Consider the following 8,602-nt stretch of genomic DNA (forward strand, 5'->3'; position numbering starts at 1 on the left):
TCCAAGATTTAGGTCTTTCCCACTCTAATACTCTAAGATTCTGTGACAGTCTGAGCAATGATGGGTCAGTCCACTAAGTCATGTTGGGAAAGGCTATAGCTTTCCTCCTCCACTTGACCAGTTTGAAAGAAGCCAAGGAAGTGACCTGCAAGTCCCAAGACTGCCCACACATAAAAGTCCTCAGGTGGGGCAGAATCATGACTATGAATAAGAACTCATAATTCAACCAGCAGGTACAGTCCCTGGCACTGGGACTCAGGAAAAGGGCAAGTGCACACTGTTCTGGTTGGAAAATGCATAAGCCAAGTACGTGACTGAACAGGTTCTTTCTAACCAGTGAGGTAAGGAAAAGAAAGCAGCCGGATTTGCAGGCTTATAGAGCTGTCACTGAGGAGAAAGTACTGGCTCCTGGTCAAGTCATCAGCATTCCAATATGGCTTTCTACCATAGGATGTGTGACCTTATAACACACAAATGTCCCTGGAAGAGAGTGTGGCTGAAGGCTACATATAGTACTGGTGTTATGACTTTCATTTACTCAGCCCACATATAGCGCCAAATGTGCAAGGCACTATTTTAGATGTTGGGGATAGAGACAAATCCTTATACTCTACATTTCAATCTGGTAGACAGATATAAATCCCTTTTTTTTTGAGACAGAGTCTCACTCTGTTGCCCAGGCTGGAGTGCAGTGGTATAATCTCAGCTCACTGAATGAAATAGAAATGAATCCACAAAGAGACCCAAATATTTATATTGACAACCAGTTTTTATTTATTTGTTTTTGAGAACACTGGATGGAGTGCAGTGGTGTGTACACGGCTCACTGCAGCCTCAACTGTCTAGGCTCAAACCAATCCTTCCACTTCAGCTTCCTGAGCAGCTGGGGCTACAGGCACACACCACCATGTCCAGCTATTTTTTTTTTTTTTTGTATTTTTGTAGAGATGGGTTTTCACCATGTTGACCAGGGAGTCTCTAACTCCTGGGCTGCAGTAATCCACCCACCTTAGCCCCCCAAAAGCTAGGATTACAGACATGAACCACTGCTCCTGGCCTGATAACTTTTTTTTTTTTGAGATGAAGTCTCGCTTTATTACTCAGGCTGTAGTCCAGTGGTGTAATCTCAGCTCACTGCAACCTCTGCCTCTGAGGTTGAAGCGATTCTCCTGCCTCAGCCTCCAGAGTAGCTGGGATTATAGGCGTGAGCCACCATGCCTGGCTAATTTTTTGTATTTTTGGTAGAGACGGGGTTTCACCATGTTGGCCAGGTTGGTCTTGAACTCCTGACCTCAGGTGATCTGCCCACCTTGGCCTCCCAAAATGTTGGGATTACAGGCATAAGCCACCACGCCCAGTCCTGACAACTGTTTTTGACAAAGGCACAAATGCAATGCAATTCAGCGGACAAATAGTCTTTAACAAATGGTGCTAGAACAATTAGAAATTCATAGGTAACAGAAAGAACGTCAATCCATTCTTGCACCATATGAAAATAATGATCTAAATATGTATTATCCCAGTCTGGCCAACATGGTGAAACCTCATCTCTACAAAAAATAATAATAATAGCCAGGTGTGGTGGTGGGCACCTATCATCCTAACTACTTGGGAGGCTGAGGCAGGAGAATCACTTGTACCCAGGAGGCGAAGAAGGTTGCAGTGAGCTGAGATTGCGCCACTGTACTCCAGCCTGGGCGACAGAGCGAGACTTTGTCTCAGAAAAACAAAAATTATTACAGACTTAAATATATCATCTAAAGTGATTAATCTTCTAAAAGAAAATATGGTAGAAAATCTTTGTGATCTTGGGTTAAGCAAAAATTTATTAGATGTTACACAATACTAAAAGCATAATTCCTCAAAGAACAAATTGATTAAATAGACTTAATGAAAATTATAAACTCCCTTTTCTTTTTTTTTTGAGACAGCGTCTCACTGTGTTACCCAGGCTGGAGTGCAATGGCACAATCTCGGCTCACTGCAGCCTCTGCCTCCCGGGCTCAAGTGATTCTCCTGCCTCAGCCTCCCAAATAGCTGGGATTACAGACGTGCACCATCATGCCCAGCTAATTTTTGTATTTTTAGTAGAGATGGGGTTTCACCATGTTGGCCAGTCTGGTCTCAAACTCCCGGCCTCATCAGCAAACTTCTCCTTTTTGAAAGACACTCAAAATAGAGAAAATCAGCCAGGCATGGTGGCTCAAACCTGTAATCCCAGCACTTTGGGAGGCCGAGGTAGGCGGATCACTCGAGGTCAGAAGTTCAAGACCAGCCTGGCCAACAAGGTGAAACACCGTCTCTACTAAAGATACAAAAATTGGCCAGGAGTGGTGATGGGTGGCTGTCATCCCAGCTACTCAGGAAGCAAAGGCAGGAGAATCACTTGAACCTGGGAGGCAGAGGTTGCAGTGACCTGAGATTGGGCCACTGCACTCCAGCCTGGGTGGGAAAAAAAAAAAAAAAAGAAAATATAACCCATAGAATGGAAGAAAGGGTAATCTGATAAAAGATTTACATCCAGATATATTTATATCTAAAATACATATTTATATTCAGAATACATAATTTGGATTAAAACAATCCATTTTTTTTTAAGTGGGCAAAATGTTTTATTTTATTTTATTTTTTGAGACAGAGTCTCACTCTATCACCCAGGCTGGAATATAGTGGCTCGGTCTCGACTCACTGCAACCTCTTCCTCTTGGGCTAAACTGATCCTCCCACCTCAACCTCCCTAGTAGCTGGGACTACAGGTGCCTACCACCACCAAGCCCAGCTAATGTTTGTATTTTGAGTAGAGATAGTGTTTTGCCATGTTAGCCAGGCCGGTCTCGAACTCCTGACCTTAAGTGATCCGCCCACCTCGGCCTCCCAAAGTTCTGGGATTACAGGCATGAGTCACTGTGCCTGGCTTTATTTTATTTATAATTAACATGGAATAATGTACATATGTATGGGTACAACGTGACATTTTGATATCTGTATACAATGTATAATGATTAAATCAGGGTAATTAGTGTATCTATCACTTCAAGACATTTATCATTTCTTTGTTTAGGGAACATTCAAAATCCACAGGATGCCATGCTTCATGCTAGTAATCCCAGCGATAGAGAGAAACTCTATGTCAAAAAAACAGAAATATTCAAAATCTTTTTCAGCTATTTGAAAATATACAATAAGTTATTGTTAACTATTGTCACCCTATAGTTCTACAGAGCACTAGAACTTACTCTTCCTATCTAGCTGTCATTTTGTATTCCGTATCCAATCTCTATCTCCCATCCCCCACCCTTCCTAGCCCATAGTAACCACAATTTTATTCTATTTCTGTGAACTCAACCTTTTGGCTCCCACATATGAGTGAAAATATTAGAATTCCATAGCTGTTACTACATGCTGTTTCTCTACTCTATCTCTTTCCTCCTCCCAGGAGAGGAAAGGAGATATGTGGGTTGGGAAGGGAAAGCAAAGTAAAGGGATAGAAAACAAAAAAGAAGATATAAATGCAGCAAAAAGTAAAAATAGAAGAGTCAAGGAATGAACACTAACAGGCCAAGAAAAGCAAGAATGAGAAAGATAGGAATACTATTCATCTTTCTGGCTTTCTCATCTCTTTTCTTCTCTGTCGATAACATAAAAGTGAGAAGAGATTTCTTTTTCAGCAAAAGCCTTCATGAAAAACACTGGTGACTGTTTTGTTTTCAATGGGTATATGCACAGTGCAAGGTTGAAGAAGGATAAATACATTTTCTGTAAAGAAAAATAAAAACCAGTGCTGGAGTGGGAGGTGTATGCTCAGAGATGTAAATTCAATTAATCATCACTTTTGATAAAGTCCAAATCTTCTTGCACAATAATGGGTGCCGGCCTAGAATGTTAGTTCCTCTTCTGTCTTCCAGGAGAGAAAAATCTGACTTCCAAAGAAAGATAAATTCATCATATCTCCTGGGTCCCCTTCAACAACCACAGAGCTGGTTTTTTGAAATGGTGTGTCATAAAGTCACAGTACCCTTGAAGGTAACCGGAAATCATTGTTTTCACAGGGAAAAAGGCAACCGGAAGTTACAACTTCCACTGGAGAATATAATCATATCCTCTTGCCAATGTGGCTGGAACATTCCCTGACCACTCTAGCTTTTTGATACTGTCAGTGAAGGAAATGGTGGTTATAAATCTTGATGAAAGATTACGGGAGTCATTTCCGCCTTAGAGAATTGCAATGTGTTCAAGTGTTTAACATAATCTTAAAATGTAATAGAAGCTGTCCTCTAATTTAATCTTCAGTCTTTAGCTGTCAACACAGATGCATTAAGTTGGTAAATGGCAAAGGAAAAAATAAAGAAGTGGTTGTGCACAGACCAAAAGATACTTTCATTTCCCTTAGAACTTGGTTTTGTCAACAGTTCCAAACAGTCACACAGCAGTCTGTTTGTATGAAATTTTGCCAGAGGGAATTAAGCTGAAAAAGAGTATTTTCCCTTCAGAACTTACAAGTTTCCAACTGGGATATTTTGCATAATAGATTCACTTTTCTATTGTGAACATGTGATCTATTTATGAAACGCTTCAACAAATGAAAGCAACAACAAAAAAGGCAGGACACATCCAATATTATCAAGCTTCAATTGCTTTAAAAAGTTTTCTGCAATCTCTCCCTCTTTGTTCCTTACTCTTCATAGCCTTCCTCTTTTCTGTCCCACTAAACCCCAAACTAACAAGTAGCAGAGGCATTTTGAGATTGAGCCATAAAAAATAATCACCATGACACACATGGTTCCAGGCCTGCTTTCACCTTCCATCAAAGCTTTGTCTCAACAACAGCTCTTTTCCAGCCTGGAATCTTGCCTTAAATTTTCTTGTCTTTTCCTCCCCCAGAAGGACAGGATGTTAATGAATCACTAGGAAAAGCTTTTACCTAGGCTGAGGAATGTGCTTTCAAAGAAAAACCAATAATTTCCATCAAGTCCTGGAAACAAACTAACATTGAGTCTCCCCTCACCATTCTAACCCAGCTGTGCTCTCTCTTCATCTCTCTCTCTCTCTTTCTCTAACACACACTACTCATGCACACATCCCTTGTCTTTTGAAAGTCTCTCTCTTTGTGACACACAAACACACACCCACACCCAAACACTGAAACACATACCCATTGTCTATTGAGAGAAAGCCTTTGGGCTTTATTGATAATTTTGACTCTGGAAACTAAGTAACTGTATCATTTTGCCAGGGATACCCGTGGGAGTTGAAGGTCAATATGCAGCTGGCTGCTTCTTACAAGTTGTTTCAGTAATTTTTGTTATCTCTTCCTGGAGCAGAATCTATCTGACTACATTAGATGTAAGAACAAAGCCCAGCAACCACAGAATTTGAATAATCACTTCTGGGGTAAACCACTCATGTCTCAGAAACCAGTTGGTGATAGACAAGATATGGAAGCCATGGAAAACCCATAAATAATTGACCAATGATGTCAGAAGAAAGGGCTAGGGATAAAATGTCGGCATTGGAAGAACAGAATCATTTATACCCTCTTTAATTACACTACAACTTAAATTATATTCAATGACATTACTTCATATAGCAAGAAATACTAGATTCCCATAGATTTTGCTGTCATTAAAAATCTATACCCGGCCAGGTGCAGTGGTTCATGCCTGTAATCCCAGCACTTTTGGAGGCCAAGGCAGGCAAATCACTTCCGGTCAGGAGTTCGAGACTAGCCTGGCCAACATGGCGAAACCCCATCTCTACTAAAAATACAAAAAAATTTTAGCTGGGCATGGTGGTGCATGCCTGTAATCCCAGCTACTCGGGACAGTGAGGCAGGAGAATCACTTGAACCCTGGGAGGCAGAGGTTGCAGTGAGCTGAGATCACGCCATTATATTCCAGCCTGGGAGACAAGAGTGAAATTCTGTCTCAAAACAAAAGAACAAAGGAAAAAGGGCCAGGCACAGTGGCTCACACCTATAATCCCAGCACTTTGGGAGGCTGAGACAGGCAGATCATGAGGTCAGGAGTTCAAGACCAGCCTGGACAACATGGTGAAACCCCATCTCTACTAAAAGTACAAAAATTAGCCGGGCATGGTGGTGATCTCAGCTACTTGGGAGACTGAGGCGGAGGTTGCAGTGAGCCGAGATCGTGCCATTGCACTCCAGCCTGGGCAACAAGAGGAAAACTCCACTCAAAAAAAAAAAAAAAAAAAGAATGAAATACTTGAATCAGTAGAAACATTTCTATTTCCCCCAACATCTTTGTGGCTCAAAAGAAGTAGTTATTCTAGGCTTTTCACTGGGTTATGCAAAATTGTATGTGTGTGTATGTATATATATATAAAATAAAATATACACTATATGATATTATATATTATACATTAGTATAAATATACCTACAAACATGCTTATAAATATAAATAAACATACTTATAAATAAACATTTTTGTGGAAGAAATCTAGAGTATTGATGACATAGTAGCTTTTAATACATTTAATCTAAGCACATGACAAATATATATTTGAAATTTGGTGCATAATAAGTAATGCTGCTAAGAAAGTGAGAAACCTCTTTTTCTCTCTTTTTTTTTTTTATTATGCTTTAAGTTCTAGGGTACATGTGCACAACGTGCAGGTTTGTTACATATGTATACATGTGCCATGTTGGTGTGTTGCACCCATTAACTCATCATTTACATTAGGTATATCTCCTAATGCTATCCCTCCCCTCTCCCCACTCCCCACAGTAGGACCCGGTGTATGATGCTCCCCTTCCTGTGTCCAAGTGATCTCATTGTTCAATTTCCACCTATGAGTGAGAACATGTGGTATTTGGTTTTCTGTTCTTGAGATAGTTTGCTGAGAATGATGATAAACCTTTTTTTCCAACATTGTTATGCTTATTAGCAAGAGTATCACATGACTGCTTCCAAAAGTAAGCTAGCTTTTCAGTGAAGAGATTCGTGCTCACTTTGGAGCAAGCTTGTGTCATTTTCAAACTGTTAAATACACCATGTTTAATTGATAATCCTATCAAAGTAATTGTACACTAGTGTCCACTCATGTAAATTTTTTTTTTTTGAGACGGAGTCTCACTCTGTCGCCCAGGCTGATCTCGACTCACTGCAACCTCTGTCTCCAGGATTCAAGTGATTCTTCTGACTCAGCCTCCTGAGTAGCTGGGACTATAGGTGAGCACCACCACACCTGGCTAATTTTTGTATTTTTAGTAGAGATGGGGTTTCACCACATTGGCCACGCTGGTCTCGAACTCCTGACCTCGTGATCCACCCACCTTGGTCTCCCAGACTGCTGGGATTACAGGCACGAGCCACCATGCCTGGCCAAAATATTCACTTTTTAATAGTGCCATCTTTTTTTCATTTGAGAGTTCCGCTTCTCTGAGGGTTTCTTACATGTTCTTATCCTTTGGGGGACACCTCAGGGAAGAAAAACGGTTCAGGAAGTTAGGCAGGAGGATGAAGAAGGGGTACGTTGCCCAGACTGGTCTCCAAATCCTGGCCTCAAGCCATCCTCCTGCCTTGGTCTCCCAAGGTGCTAGAATTACAAGTGTGAGCCACTGTGCCTGGCTCCCTGTTACTTTCTTGTCCCTAGATACTTGCTTTCCTGACTTCCCTTGCTGTTAGAGAGAAGCCAAGTGATCAAGTTTTAGTCAACAAGATATGAGGAAAAATCGGCTGGGGGATAGTAGGAAAGTTTTTGCTCTTCTAAAAAACGAAGTAGATGATGTTAGCACCATTCTTTCCCTTTTCTTTCTTCCTTGACTAAAGGTACGGTTCCTTGAACTACAGCAGCCATCTTTTTCCACAGAGTGACAGACAAGAGGATGAAAGAAAACACACTGAAAATGGCATAACAAAGGGAAGGAAAGAAGATCCAGAGTCCTGGATGTCATCCAGACATTTCATCAATTATTTCCTTTCATTTTGCCCTGAAAGACAAATAAACTTTCTTTCTTTAAGCTGCCGCAGTTTCTGTTGTTTTTCTTGCTGCTGTGTCACTTGCACAACAAAAGTGAGGCGAATATGAGTAATGGCAAGACAAAACGTGATCGATTAAGAGGAAAAGAAAGGTAGTCAAACACTGTGCAACTTGCCTGGCATGACAGGAACCAAAAAGAGCCTGAGGGAATCTCACAAACTTTTTATTTGATATGCTTTTGAGAGTCAAATAAGATTGGAGAAAAGAGCCTTCAAAATATTCCACTTTACCAATAGCACAATCTGGGAAGTTAGCCAGATAATTTAAAAGCAAAACCAAAAATTAGACTGCAGTAGAGATGCAGTACAATCAGCCCACTATTCAGGAAGTTGCTTAGAGGAGAACATGAAAAAAAGGGAAAAGAAAGCAGGAAAGGAGGGAGGAAGGGAAGAAGGAAGGAAGAAACCATATTTGTCCCATCACAAGCACTAAAATAGATACCTGTTGCTAGGTAGATGTCGGGGCTTCACCCATAGTGTTACCAGAAAGAGGTCCCGATCCAGACCCCGAGAGAGAGTCCTTGGACCTTATGCAAGAAATATTTGGGGTGAGTTTATAAAGTAAAAGCAAGTTTGTCAAGAAAGTAAAGGAATAGAAGAA

This window comes from Colobus angolensis, unplaced genomic scaffold (assembly GCF_000951035.1).
Source record: "Colobus angolensis palliatus isolate OR3802 unplaced genomic scaffold, Cang.pa_1.0 Scaffold56, whole genome shotgun sequence".
NCBI classification, from domain to species: domain Eukaryota; kingdom Metazoa; phylum Chordata; class Mammalia; order Primates; family Cercopithecidae; genus Colobus; species Colobus angolensis.